Source organism: Cebus imitator, unplaced genomic scaffold (assembly GCF_001604975.1).
Source record: "Cebus imitator isolate Cc_AM_T3 unplaced genomic scaffold, Cebus_imitator-1.0 Scaffold240, whole genome shotgun sequence".
In the NCBI taxonomy this organism is placed as follows: Eukaryota; Metazoa; Chordata; class Mammalia; order Primates; family Cebidae; genus Cebus; species Cebus imitator.
In genome coordinates, this window is record NW_016107555.1 from 1,684,414 (window position 1) to 1,698,769 (window position 14,356).

A 14,356-nucleotide genomic window follows, 5' to 3' on the forward strand; every position below is an offset into this window, starting at 1 on the left:
TGAACTCCTGGGCTCCAAGGAAGACGCTGTTTGCCAAGCTTTGTCATTCCCTGGTGACGCAGGGGGTACTTCTGACAGTTATTAGTGATGGCTTTACAGCATGGCCTAATTAGGTTACTACTAAAGGCTTACGCTTAAAAGAAAATTAGCTTCTTTCCTGCCACAGACCATCAATGACAGTGTCACCTTGTCCCAGAAATGTACTGAGCACGTCATTCCACCCTATGGCCCTTGCACTAAGCAGCATGGCTTCGCATCTGTGCCAGGACGCACATGAGAGACGGCCGCCCTGAGAGGTGGCATTCCTCTAATTAGCTGCCAACAAAGTACCTTCTGAAGAGAGAGAGGCATTTTCTGTGTGTCATAAAGAAGTAAACTATTAATATTTGGGGTAACTTTTGCCCATGGAGCACTCCTATCCACTGGATAAGCATAGCATAAAAATTACAAGCCTCTTTTCAGTTTTTGTTTTGAAATTGATCTAAACTCCCTCTCCTGTCCTGCCACGTGATCTCTGCACACACCAGCTCCCCCTTGTCCCAACTACTCAGGAGGCTGAGGTGGGAGGATGGCCTGATCCCAAAAGGCAGAGGCTGCAGTGAGCCAAGATTGTACCACCGCACACCAGTCTGGGCGACAGAGCGAGACTCTGTCTCAAAATAAATAAATAAATACATATATATATATATATATATATATATATATATATATATATGTAGAGCAATGAGGATACAAAAAGGGTGTTTGTTAAACAGGGAGTGATGGTATTCACTCACTCACTCAACAAGCACGATTGAGCTTGTGCCAGGGACTGTGTGGGGTGCTAGGGATGCAGCAATGAACAAGACAGACAACGCCTCATCAATTTACGATCAGTGTCAGGTGACCAACGCCACAGAGAACTAAGTGGGCTCAGATGGGTGATGGGACGGAAGTGCTCTTTTCCGGGAGAGGGTCAGCGTAGGCTTACGGGAAATGTGGAGAGAACCTCAAAGCTTTCTGAGCGAAAGAGCCTCCAGGCAGATGAAACAGCGAATGCAAAGGCCCTGGGGTGGGATTGTGCTGGGCCTGTTTGAGGAACAGCCAGGAGGCCCGTGGGGTTCAGCGTGATCAAGGCGGAGAAGGGTGGGAGTTGAGGCCAGAAAGATGCAGAAGGACAGGTCACATGGGCTCCGGAAGTTACTTTAAGGACTTTCAGTTTTAAAATGAATGAGCTAGGAGGCTCATTTTGAAGAACAGTATGGCACAATCTAAATTGTGTTTTATTTTTATTTTTATTATTTTTTGAAACAGTGCCTTGCTCTGTTGCCCAGGCTGGAGCACAGTGGTGCAACCACTAATCACTGCAGCCTCAAACTCCTGGGCTTATACCATCCTCTTGCTTCAGCCTCCCAAGGTGCTGGGATTATAGGCATGAGCCACCACGGTGAAACTGAATTATGTTTAAAGGGCTGACTCCAAGGCCAGGCACGGCGGCTCACCCCTGCAATCCCAGCACTTTGGGAGGCTGAGGCGGGGGAATCACAGGGTTAGGAGTTTGAGACCAGCCTGGCCGACATGGTGAAACCCTGTCTCTACTAAAAATACAAAAATTAGCTGGGTGTGGTGGTGGGAGCCAGTAATCCCAGCTACTTGGGAGGCTGAGGCAGGAGAATCATTTGAACCTGGGAGGCGGAGGTTGCAGTGAGCTGACATCGGGCCATTGCACTCCAGCCTGGGCAACAGTGCTAGACTACGTCCCAAAACAAAACAAAACAAAACAAAAATGCTCACCCTGGGCTTGGCATAGTGACTTACACCTGTAATCCCAGCACTTTGGGATTACAAGGCAGGAGGATCACTTGAAATCAGGAGTTTGAGACCAGCCTGGCCACCATGGTGAAACCCTGTCTCTACTGAAAATACAAAAACCAGCCGGGCGTGGTGGTACACACCTGTAATCCCAGCTATTCGGGAGGCTGAGGCATGAGAATTGCTTGAACCAGGGAGGTAGAGGTTGCACTGAGCCTAGATCGTGCTACTGCGCTCTAGCCTGGGTGACAGTGCAGTAGCAGGATCTAGGCTCAGCACTCTGGGAGGCCTGGTCTAAAAAAAAAAAAAAAAAAAAAAACAACAACAACAACAACAAGGCTCACTCCAGCTTCTGTGAAGGGGTCAGATCCCTGCATCTGTTCTGAAGGAAAAGGCGGCGGAACTTGCTGGATATGAAAGAGGAACACCAAGGATGACGCCAAGGTTTTGGGCCTGAGAACCTGGCAAGGTGGCGTGACCAAACTGTGCAATGGGTTTGGAACAGGCTGGAGGCGATCATCAGTGATTTGGCTTGGAAGTCTGGGTTTGGGGTGCCTGTGAAACCCCTGGGAGAGAGGTCAAGAAGGGAGCTGAATGCTGGCAACCTTGACAGGAGCCATTTCGGTGGTCTAGGAGGGTTGAAAGTCTAATTGGGGTGAGTCCAAGAAACAAAAGGGGCAAAAAGGTAGAAATCATGAGGACCAGGTCTTTTGCAGAGTCTTGCTGGAAAGCGGGCAGAGAAGAGGGGCGGCAGCTGGAAGACACTCTGGTGTCAGGAGAGAGATGGCTCAAGAAGGGGCATGTCGTAGCTGGGTTTCCTGCGGTGAGCTGGACCTGCTTTGCCTCTTGCACATGGTGTCCTCACAGCAGCCTCTGCAGCAGCCCCCAGGTCAACGCTAGTGAGTGGCAAAGCTGAGGTTTGCCCCCGGCAGCCAGGCTTTGTGCCCGCCACTGCCCTGTCCCTCAGGAAACAGCCTTGGGACAAAAGGCAGAAACGAGCAGGTCCCCAGGGGCAGCTTGGCACAGCATCTGGCAGGTGGCGTGCAGCGTGAAGAACATGTGAGAGCAAACTCTGCTTTTATTTCTACTTTGGTGACAAGTAGGTTTTGGACTTCAAGATTCCCCCAGGTGCTGATGGCTGGAATACTGGTTTCTTTTTTTTCAGATGGAGTCTTGCTTTGTCACCCTGGCTGGAGTTCAGTGACGCAATGTCAGATCACTGCAACTTCCACCTCCCGGGTTCAAGCGATTCTCCTGCCTCGGCCTCCCGAGTAGCTGGGATTACAGGTGTCCACCACCACACCCAGCTAATTTTTGTAATTTTAGTAGAGATGGGGTTTTACCATCTTGGCCAGGCTAGTCTCGAACTCCTGACCTCATGATCTACCTGCCTTGGCCTCCCAGAGTGCTGGGATTACAGGCGTGAGCCACCGTGCCTGGCCACTGGTTTCTAATAAAATATCTCTTTGTTTTTTGTGACAGAGTCTCACTCTGTCACCAGGCTGGAGTGCAGTGGTGAGACCTCAGTTCACAGTAACCTCTGTGTCCCTGGTTCAAGTGATTCTCCTGCCTCAGCCTCCTTAGTAGCTGGGATTATAGGCGAGCAATACCACACCCAGCTAATTTTTGTATTTTTAGTAGAGAAAGGGTTTCTCCGTGTTGGTCAGGCTGGTCTTGAACCTCTGACCTCAGGTGATCCGCTAGCCTCGGCCTCCCAAAGTGCTGGGATTACGGGTGTGAGCCACCGTGCCCTGCCTAAAAGACCTCTTTCTTCTGAAAAAAGCCCTCACAGTGGGCCTGCTAGGCCAGGCCTCTTCTCCTGCAGTTCTCCCACTGCGTCCTCTGCATGTCCTACCTCTGGGCCTGTCTTAGTCCATTTACTGTTGCTGTATAAGAATTCTGAGGCCGGGTAAATTATTAGGTTGGTGCAAAATTAACTGCAGTTTTGTCATTGCTTTCAATGGCAAAATCTGCAATTAATTTTGCACCAACCTTAATATTAAGAAAAGAGGCAGCTGGGTGCAGTGGCTCATGCCTGTAATCCCAGCACTTTGGGAGGCTGAGGCGGGCGGATCACCTGAGGTCAGGAGTTTGAGACCAGCCTGAACATGCAGAAACCCTGTCTCTACTAAAAATACAAAAAGCTAGCTGGGATTGGTGACACGTGCCTGTAATCCCAGTTACTCGGAAGGCTGAGGCAGGAGAATCACTTGAACCTGGAAGGCAGAGGTTGTGGTGAGCTGAGATCGTGCCACTGCACTCCAGCCTGGGCAACAGAGTGAAACTCTGTCCCAAAAAAAAAGAAAAGAGTCTTATTGGGCTTACAGGTCTGCAGCCTGTACAGAAGCATGGCGCTGGCATCTGCTTCTGGTGAGGGCACTCACGGCAGAAGGCAAGGGGAAGCTGGTGTGTGCAGAGACTGCATGGCAGGACAGGAAGCAAGAGAGACGGGGTGGCCAGGCTCTCTGAACAACCAGTTCTCTCAGGAACTAACAGAGCAAGAATCCACTCACCGTCCGCCCCCAGGGAGGGCATCCATCTATTCATCGGGGTCCACCCCCATGACCCAAACCCCTCCCATGAGAGCCCACCTCCAACACTGAGGACCAAATTTCAGTTTGCAAACTATGGCGGGGCCTTTGCACTGCTGTTCCCTCTGCTTGGAATGCTCTCCCTCCAATAGCTACATGGCTACCATATTCACCTCCTTTAAGTCTCTCCTCAAATAGGTAGGTGATAACATTCCCAATACGGCCTACCGTGACAGCCATTATTTCAAATTGCAGCCTGCTGTCTTCTACCCCTGCATTTCCTCTTACCCTATTTTAAACGTTCTCCCATCTCACCACATTTCACTTTTGACTGTGCATTTTGGGGTTATTATGAAAGCGGAGAGTGCTGTTTGCTCACTGATGTATCCCAAGCACCTAGAACAGCGCCTGGCCTTGGTAGGCACTGAAACGGCATTTACTGAATGAGTGAATTTGGGGCAATCCTTTTAGCCTGGCGCATGGGCTCTGGATTCATTTTTATTTATTCTATTTAGTTTCCAGCCCAAATTTATTGTCTAGCTATCGATTGCTGTGTAAGAAACCCCCACCTCCACCAAAATATATTGATTTAAGACAGCCATCATTGAATTGGCTCATGATTCTATCTATGGGTGAGCATGTGAGGCTGCTGTGGCCCGGGGTCACTCATGTGGCCCCAACCGTCTAAGACGACCTGGCTTGCCCATCTAGAGGCTGGTGCTGGCTGACAATAGGGCCTCCATCTCCACACGGCCTCATCCCCTGGGGCATCTGCCCGGGGGGAATTCACAAGGCCTCTCAGAGCAGCAGGAGGGCAGGAGCGGAAGCTGCAGCATCTTGAGGCTGAGGGACAGAGGTCCTCCGGGTCACTTCCACCACATTCTCCAGGTCACAGTGAGGCCCCAGGCCAGCCTGGATTCAAGGACTGGTGTGTGTGTTTGTGTAGGCTGCCATCACAAAGTACCACAGACAGCTCCCACAACACAAAGTTAGTTATCACAGCTCTGAAGGCTGGAAGTCCCAGATCAAGGTGTCAGCAGGGCTGGTGTCTCCTGAGGCGCCTCTCCCTGGCTTGCATGTGGTCATCGTGGGGGCCCAGGAACCGGTACTCCACAGCATGGCGCTTCATCCTGCTGGACTAAAGAAGCCTAGGTCTCTCCGACCTTCCCCCTCTCCCTCCTGTCTCTCGATCCTCCGTCCCTCCCAACGCACGAGGTGAAGCTGTCCTCCGAAGGTCCCTCGCCTGCCTCATGTCTGCACTCACCAAAGAAGACAATGATGACCTCTGGTCCATTTTTTGAGTTTTCTTTAACTGAGCTCAGACCCCAGGAAGAAAGACTGACATCTGTCAACGTGCTTAGAGAGACTTTGGTCACAAACCCTTGTCTGCTCTGCAGGCCCAATAGACTGTCCTGGACCCTTGTGTGTTCTTCACGCACATTGAATTCCCCTATGTTGGAAATACATGCTTGGTGCTGCAAAGAAAAAATCAGCACTGAGAAAAAGTATCTTTCAGAAACACAATTTTTACTTCCTGGACTGTAGGAAGGGTACCCTCGCCAGCCATTTTGCCGTAAGAGTACAAAGAACAAAGGAAAACACACAAATGTATCCCTTACACATTTGGGGTTGTCCTCACTGCTGCATCTGATCTCCATTGGCTGGAGCCAGACCTCACAATCTAAACTAAAACCTGATTGGCTAACAACTTAAAAGTTTTCTAAACAGGTAAAAGCAATGGAGAGAGGGACATGCCTGTGAGCACATCCAGCACAGACACCTTGGTTAAGTACAAGGACATAGAATGTACTATGTGTCTGTAAGCATGGCATGTCTAACAGCTACATAGGATAGGGCTTAACAAAGTCATTAGCACACTTATTCTCTAACAAGAGAGGAAACTTTAAAAAGGAAATTTTTTACTTCCCACACCCTAAAAATTATGTGCTATCCCCCTAAAATCATTGACACCTTTCCATCTCCCTTTCCCCTAAGAAGGGTATGTAAGTATCTGTACCCCAAGCACGGTGGGGAAGCATTCTGTTATCCGCCCCTATGCCCACTAATAAACCTGTATGCTTTCTCTCCTGCTAACCTACCTTTTGTCAGCTGGTTTTCTGCAAACCTCAGAGGGTGAAGGGGGACTTTCCCCTTGCCCCCCATGCGGTCTTCCCTCTGTCCACCCACAGTGGCCTCTCTGTGTGTCTGTGTCCTGACTGTCCTTCTCATAAAGACACCAATCATATTGGATTAGGACCCACCCCAATGACCTCATTTTTACCTTAATTACCTCTTACAGACCTTATCTCCAAATACAGGCTGAGCATGGTGGTTCTGCAATCCCAGAACTTTGGGAGGCCGAGGTGGGAGGATCACTGGAGGCCAGGAGTTCTAGACCAGCCTGGGCAACATAGGGAGATCCCATCTTTACAAATAAAATTTTAAAAATTATCCATACACCCATGGTCCAGCTACTCAGGAGGCTGAGGTGGAAGGATCACTTGAGACCAGGAGGTCAAAGCTGCAATGAGCCAAGATTGTGCCACTGAGTGACAGAGTGAGACCCTGTCTCAAATAAACGAATAAACAAATACAGTTCCATTCTAAGATACTGGAGGTAGGATTTCAGTGTATGACTGTGTGGGGGACACAGCCTGTGACAGGTGGGAAGAGAAGCTCCCTCCCTCCATGAAGCGCCACAGGCACCATGGAAAGGGCTCTGGGCCAGGGTTGGAGGAACTGTCACAGCCAACCACGCTGACCGTGCCCATGCCCTGGGCCCCCTGCCTGGCACCCCTGGAGCCTCCTCACAGCTGAAAGTAGGCAGGGAGTCACGTCCGGTGGGCTGGGGAGAGCTTCCACTCAGCCTCACCAGGACTGAGTTTCTCAGCAGGGACACCAGTGATGGTAGAGGGGGTGTCAGGTGAGCTGAGCGTGGAAAGCCACGAAACAGCACTCAGAAAGCTGGGTTCCCACGGGGCAGGGCCCACAGGAGAAAGTCCAGGTCCCTCTGCATGAGGCTCCAGCCCTCTCATGATCTAGTTCCATGCCAGCTTCAGAGTCACATCCCTCAGCACCACCCACACCCATCCCGGGCCTTGCACTTTCTCCTCTGCTCACGGTGCTCTTGAGTCACGCAGAACTCAACCTCATCTCCAAGATGCAGCCAAGGGCTCCACTTAGCTTTCCCTTCCTCCTTCCCGGGGAGGCTAAAGGAGAAAAGGCGCTTACCAAGCTACACGCCTGCCTGCCTCCTTCATCCAGGTTAGAAGTTCAGGGCCAGTGGGCCAGGCACAGTGGCTCACACCTGTAATCCCAGCACTTTGGGAGGCCGAGGTGGGCGGATCAAAAGGTCAGGAGTTCAAGACCACCTGGCCAATATGGTGAAACCTTGTTTCTACTAAAAATACAAAAATTAGCTGGGCATGGTGGCGGGTACCTGTAATCTCAGCAACTCAAGAGACCGAGGCAGGAGAATCACTTGAACCCAGGAGGCAGAGGCTGCAGTGAGCTGAGATGGCGCCACTGCACTCCAGCCTAGGTGACAGAGCGAGACTCTGCCTCAAAAAAAAAAAAAAGAAGTTCAGGGCCAGCATGTGATGCTGGTGCCGGCCCCATGCTAGGGCTGTGACATGTCACGCCAATGAACCCCAACATCATTTCATCCCAGGGCCAACCACAGTCCCAGGCGCGGAAGGGCTCTGTCACTCATGATCAAATTAAGTAAGTTGTTTCTGTTTTTGTTTTGAGACGGAGTTTCACTCTTGTTGCCCAGGCTAGAGAACAGTGGCACGATCTCGGCTCACTGCAACCTGCGCCTCCTGGGTTCCAGCGATTCTCCTGACTCATCCTCCCAAGTAGCTGGGATCACAGGCATGTGCCACCACGCCCAACTAATATGTGGGGTGGGGTTTTCACTATGTTCGTTAGCCTGGTCTCAAACTGCCGACTTCAGGTGATTCGCCCACCTTGGCCTCCAAAGTTCTGGGATTACAGGCATGAGCCACCATGCCTGGCTCAAATTAAATAAGTTTAAAATACATTATTGATTACAGTTGCAAAAAAGGGAGATCACCAAAATGTGAAGAACTTAACACAATTAAATATTGCCTGGTGTCGTGCACCAAATTGTATGGCCCCAAATTTATGTCAAAGTCCTAAACCCCAGGATTTCAGAATGTGACTATATTTGGATAGAAGGCCTTTAAGGACGTCATTAAGATAAAAATGGGGTCAGTCAGGTGGTCCCTCATCCAACAGGCCTGGTGTCCTCATAAGAAAAGGAGATTTGGACACACAGAGTGACATCAGACACATGTGCACACAGAGAAAGTACCATGTGAAGACACAGGAGAAGACAAACTTCTATAAGCCAAGAGGAGAGGCCTCACGGAAACCCCTCCTGCTGCCACATTGACCTTGAAGAAATAAACCTGAGGCCGGGCACGGTGGCTCCCGCCTGTAATCCCAGCACTTTGGGAGGCCGAGGTGAGCGGATCACTTGAGGTCAAGAGATTGAGACCAGCCTAGCCAACATGGTGAAATCCTGTCTCTAATAAAAATACAAAAATTAGCCAGGCGTGGTGGCAGGTACCTGTAGTCCCAGCTACTCAGGAGGCTGAGGCAGAATTATTTGAACCCGGGAGGTGGAGGTTGCAGTGAGGTGAGATCACACCACTGCACTTCAGCCTGGGTGACAGAGCGAGACTCCATCTCAAAAAAAAAGGAAAAGAGAAACCTGAAGCAGTAAGTCTTTGTTGTTTAAGCCCCTCCGTCTGTGGCACTGTTACAGCAGACTGAGTGCACTCATATAGCTGGTCGCAAGGCAGATGTATTAAATCAGACCCAGAAAAAAATAATTAGAAGAGGATTAGCACGAAATAGCTCACACGGTTCAAAACGTTGCCTCTCTCCCTGCACAATGGCTTCTACATCCTGAACGCAAATTCATAGTTCTGCCAGCACATCGCCAAAGAAAGGCTGTCTTCCGCTACTCTGTGCTCTGACAGTTTTGTTAATGAGGGTGCCTTGCTGGGCCTTCTCCTAACGCGTGTTCATTTCCACTTTTGCGGCAGAGTCGCTATGCTAATGCCTCTGCTGATTCATTGCAAATAGGGTGATGGATCTCTCATGGGCACATGTTTCATCCAACCCAGAGATAAAGCCCCATCCAGTTGCAGGAGGATGAGCTTGGGTTTTAGAGTCCAAATTTTTGCTTCAGACTCCCAGGAGACAATTTTATAATCCTTCTACCAATATCTATTGAGGCAGCCTGCAAGCACTCCACCCTATGGGGTAGCGGGGAGTGTGGACATCAGGGAACTGACTTGACAAAGGTACTCCTGGGGACTCTGGGGGCAGTGAGGGCCCAGCCAGTCCAGCAGACACACCCACCATAGCCCACAAGCCTGTCTTCACTCGTGAGGGCCAGAAGGCCCATGTCCCCACCACCCTGTGCGGCAGTGAGCAGACTAGGTGGCCTTGGCTTGTTCTCTATCTGTGGGATAATGTTGATGGTATCAACATTTATGCAGGTGTCCCATGGCTGTGTGCATTCTGGGGACAGTGCCGTGGGCCAAATGTATCCTCCAAAGTTCATACTCTGAAGCCCTAATCCCCAGTGAGATGGTATTTGCAGGTGGAGCTGTTGGGAGGGGACTGGAGGTAGATCAGATCATGAGGGTGGGACCCCCTTGATGGCATTAGTGCCCTTATAAAAACAGGAAGAGACAAGAGAGCTCTTTGTCTGCCATGTAAGGACACAGGAAGGCCACCATCTGCAAACCAGGCTCTCACCAGACACCAAATCTGCTGGCACCTTGATCTTAGACTTTGTAGCCTCCAAAACTGTGAGAAATGAAGTCTGTTGTTTAAGCCTCCACTCTGTGGTATTCTGTAAGAGCAGCCTCAACAGACGAAGGCAGGCGGCACGTGCCCGGTGTCTCTGGAAAAGAGGTATGCAGCTGCAGCAACACCCCGCTTTCAGATGACAGAGGCTGCCCAAGGTGGAGATGCCTGCCAAGTTCCTGCAGCTGATCTTGATGGGCCTGAAATGGGAACCCAGGTCTGGCAGGACGGTTGGTTCCTTTCACCGTATTTGACATCCCCTCAAATGACCTTGACCCTCTGGGAAGGTAGAAGGTGTGTGACTGAGCCCTTTCAAGGGCAGTCCCCGGATACTGGGGTACCGCCACTGCGGAGATGCCTGACAGAAGCAATCGTGTGAAGTTGGACCACGTGGCTCTGCCCATGCCTCCCCGAAATGGGGGTGAGCCCATGAGGAAAGGGCTGCATTCCTAGTGATGAGAGCGCTATTCCACAGGCCAAGGTTTTTCTAACATACTTTGAAAAACAGGCCTTGAAAATGCCTCCTTTCTAGGGGACCTTGTGGGCAGCCACAGACGGGCTGAAGCTTAACTTCCAGGCATCATTTTTCTTGCAGAAATGTCCATTGCCATCCTGGTGACCTGGAAGTCTGCTGTGCAAAGAAGAATGGGCTGCCAAGGAGTGACATTCGGGTCTGGATTTGGTCCAGCGGGGGATGCGTCACGCACCCGAGTGATGGCCAGCGGAGAGGAAGGCTGACGTGGAAATAAATATCCGCTCTGTGTATTGATCTGATTCATCCAATTACCTAGGAAGCTCAATTGAGAGAGGTCCAAGGGAATGACTCAAATGTCACCCCAATGATGCCCGAAAGGCTTCAGCCAGCATTTTTTTCTCATATCACTGAGGAGACTGTTAGTTACTGGGAATATTAATTGCTGCTGAGAGCTGGGTGTAAAGTTAAGTGGAAATGAAAAACCCCAACACAGCCATGATGGCTGTGATGGCTCTGGGGGCAGAGTGGATGCTGAGCTGAACTGGTCCAGCTGGTTAATTTTACTTGACAGTTTTCATTTCTATTTCTTTTCTTTAATTCATAAATAATGGAAAATCACTGTTATGTGCTGAGCTGTGTCCTCCCCAAAACTCACACGTCAAAGGCTCAACCCCTGGCACCTTCGAAGATGGCTGTATTTGGAGATGAAGTCTTTAAATAGGCAAGTAAGTTAAGGTGGGCCCTGGTCCATTAGACTGATGTCCTCATAGAGAGGAGGTGAGGACACAGACACAGAGAGGGTCCACCATGTGAGGACATGGAGAAGAAGGCGTCTATAAGCCAAGCTCAAGAGAAGCCTTGTGGGGATCAGCCCTGCCAACACCTTGATCTTGGACTTCCAGCCTCCAGGACTGCAAAAGAAATTCATTTCTGTCATTGAAGCTTTTGTTACTTTATGGTAGCCCCAGCAACCTAAGACAGCACCTTTGACATTTCAATTCCATTTCCAAAATCTAATCACTAGGTAAATTCTGTATAGTGCATCAGAGGACCTAACGAGTCACAGAGAAATTGGATTTTTTTCAGGTAAGAAAACTCTCTTGTCCACTGAAACAGTAACTAAGCTTTGATTTCCAGAGTTCTCCTTATGGTTCTTCTAGGTCTTTTGTTTATCTGAGTCCTCCAATGTAGAGAAACTATTGCTTCTGCTCAAATCGTTTGATTTTTATTACTTTTCCATCGTCAATGTTCTCTAGCTAAAGAGCACCAGGAGCACACTTACAGTCAAATAAAACTGAGGTTTTTGACTCATTTCATGACACCATAAGCCACAGGAAACCGTAAGGAGGTCACAGTAATATCGAAAAGGACTCACAGTGCCTGGGCTTGAGTTGGGTGATTCGGGGGAAGATCCAGGATGCTGTTAGCAAGGAGAGGGTGATTCCGTGTTCAGCTATCTTAATAATTCTCACCTAAAAGGCAAAAAGAACCATGTGAGGCTGAAGCCACTGTTGGAAGAAAAGCAGCCATCACTGACCTCAGCCGGGTTAGGCGATGGGGGATCATTTTTTTGTTTCAATGTTCTTGCTCTGGTCTGAGCAGACAAAACTGTAGGCAGAGTGGTCTTGTTTTCATCTTGATCTGGTGACGTCATGAGTGCTCTTGTCTGAGTTGGTGTTCGTGGAATCGTCGGTGTTCAATGGGACACAAGGCCAGCTGCGAGGGCCAGCCCTGCTCCCTCCCCTCTCCTCTGTGTACTTATTTCTCAGTCACGTAACACGGCGTGCTCTCTCTATGGCCTAGAAGCAGGGAGTCATTTACAGGGGCAGCCCCAGCATCGTCCCTCACCCCCCAGGCCCCTGCGCACCCTGGCTTCACTCTACAGCCCTGCACCCCGCCACGTGCTGTGAGTTTGTTTACACGTGGCTTGTTGGTATTGGCAGTCTCCGTTAGGACAGGGCCGTGTCAGCAGCCATACCTCATTTTATTGATCTTCAATAAGACTGTTTTTGATATTGATTGAATCTTTTTTAAATGCAGTATCTGAAGTACAATTATTTTGTGGCAACTGTGCATCAAGCAAGTCTGTCAGCACCATTTTTCCAGCAGCGTGTGCTCACTTTGGGTCTCTGTGCCACATTTTCATAATTCTCACAATATTTCAAACTCTTTCTTATTATGATATCTTCTAAGGTGATCTCTGCTCAGTGATCTTTCGTGTTACTATTCTAATTGTTTAGGGGCACCACAAACTGTACCCATAAAAGACAGAAAATGTAACTGATAAAATGAGTGTTCTGGCTGCTCCATCAACTGGCCGTTCCCCCATCTCTCCCTCTCCTTGGGCCTCCTCATTCCCTGAGACACAACAATATTGAAATGAGGCCAATTAATAACCCTACATTAGACTTTAAGTGTTCAACTGAAAAGCAGAGTCACACATCTCTCATTTTAAATCAAAAGTTAGAAATGATTAAGCTTGGCTTGGCTCAGTGTCTCACACCTATAATCCCAGCACTTTGGGAGGCCGAGGTGGGCCGATCACGAGGTCAGGAGATCAAGACCATCCTGGCTAAGATGGTGAATCCCCATCTCTACTAAAAATGCAAAAAAATATCCAGGCGTGGTGGCACGCAACTGCAGTCCCAGCTACTCAGGAGACTGAGGCAGGGGAATTGCTTGAACCCAGGAGGCAGAGGTTGCAGTGAGCTGAGATCCCACCACTGCACTACAGCCTGGGTGACAGAGTGAGACTCCATCTCAAAAAAAAAAGAAAAAAGAAAAGAAAAAGAAAGAAATGATGAAGCTTAATGAAAAAGACATGCTGAAAGGTTGAAAGTTAGGCCTCTTGTGCCAAACAGGCAAGTTTTACAACTGACAAAGGAAAAGCTCTTGAAGGAAATGAAAAGTGCTACTCCAATGAACATATGAATAATAAGAAAGCAAAACAGCTTCATTGATCATATGGAGAAAGTTCTAGTGGTCTGGATGGAAGATCAAACCAGCCACGACATTCTCCTAAGCTAAAGCCTAATCCAGAGCAAGGCCCTAACTCTCTTCAACTCTGTGAAGACTGAGAGAGCTGAGGAAGCTGCGGAAGAGTTGAAAGCTAGAAGAGGTTGGTTCATGAAGTTTAAGGAAGAAGCCATCTCCATAACCTAAAAGTGCAAAGTGAAGCAGCAAGTGGTGAGGGAGAAGCAGAAGTGGGTGATCCAGGTGATCTAGGTAAGATCGTCGATGAATGTGGCTGCTCTAAACAACAGACTTTCGATGTAATTAAACAAGCCTTCTATTGGAAGAAGATGCCATCTTAAGACTTTCGTAGCTAGAGAGGAGAAGTCAATGCCTGCCTTAAAGCTTCAAAGGACAGGCTGGCTCAGTTGTTAGAAGCTAATGCAGATGATGACTTTAAGTTGAAGTCAGCACTCATTTACCATTCCAAAAATCCTAGGGCACTTAAGAATTATGCTAAATCTACTCTCCTTTGCTCTACCAATGGCACAATGAAGCCTAAATGATAGTACATCTGTTTACAGCATGGTTCTAAATATTTTAATGTTTTAAGCCCACAGTTGAAACCTACTGCTCCAAAAAAGAATTTTCTTCGAAATGTTATTGCTCACAAATAGTGCACATGGCCGCTCAAGAGCTCTGGTTAGGGTGTACCAGAGTCGTGCACCTGTAGTCATGTGGAGTCATGCGCCTGTAGTCA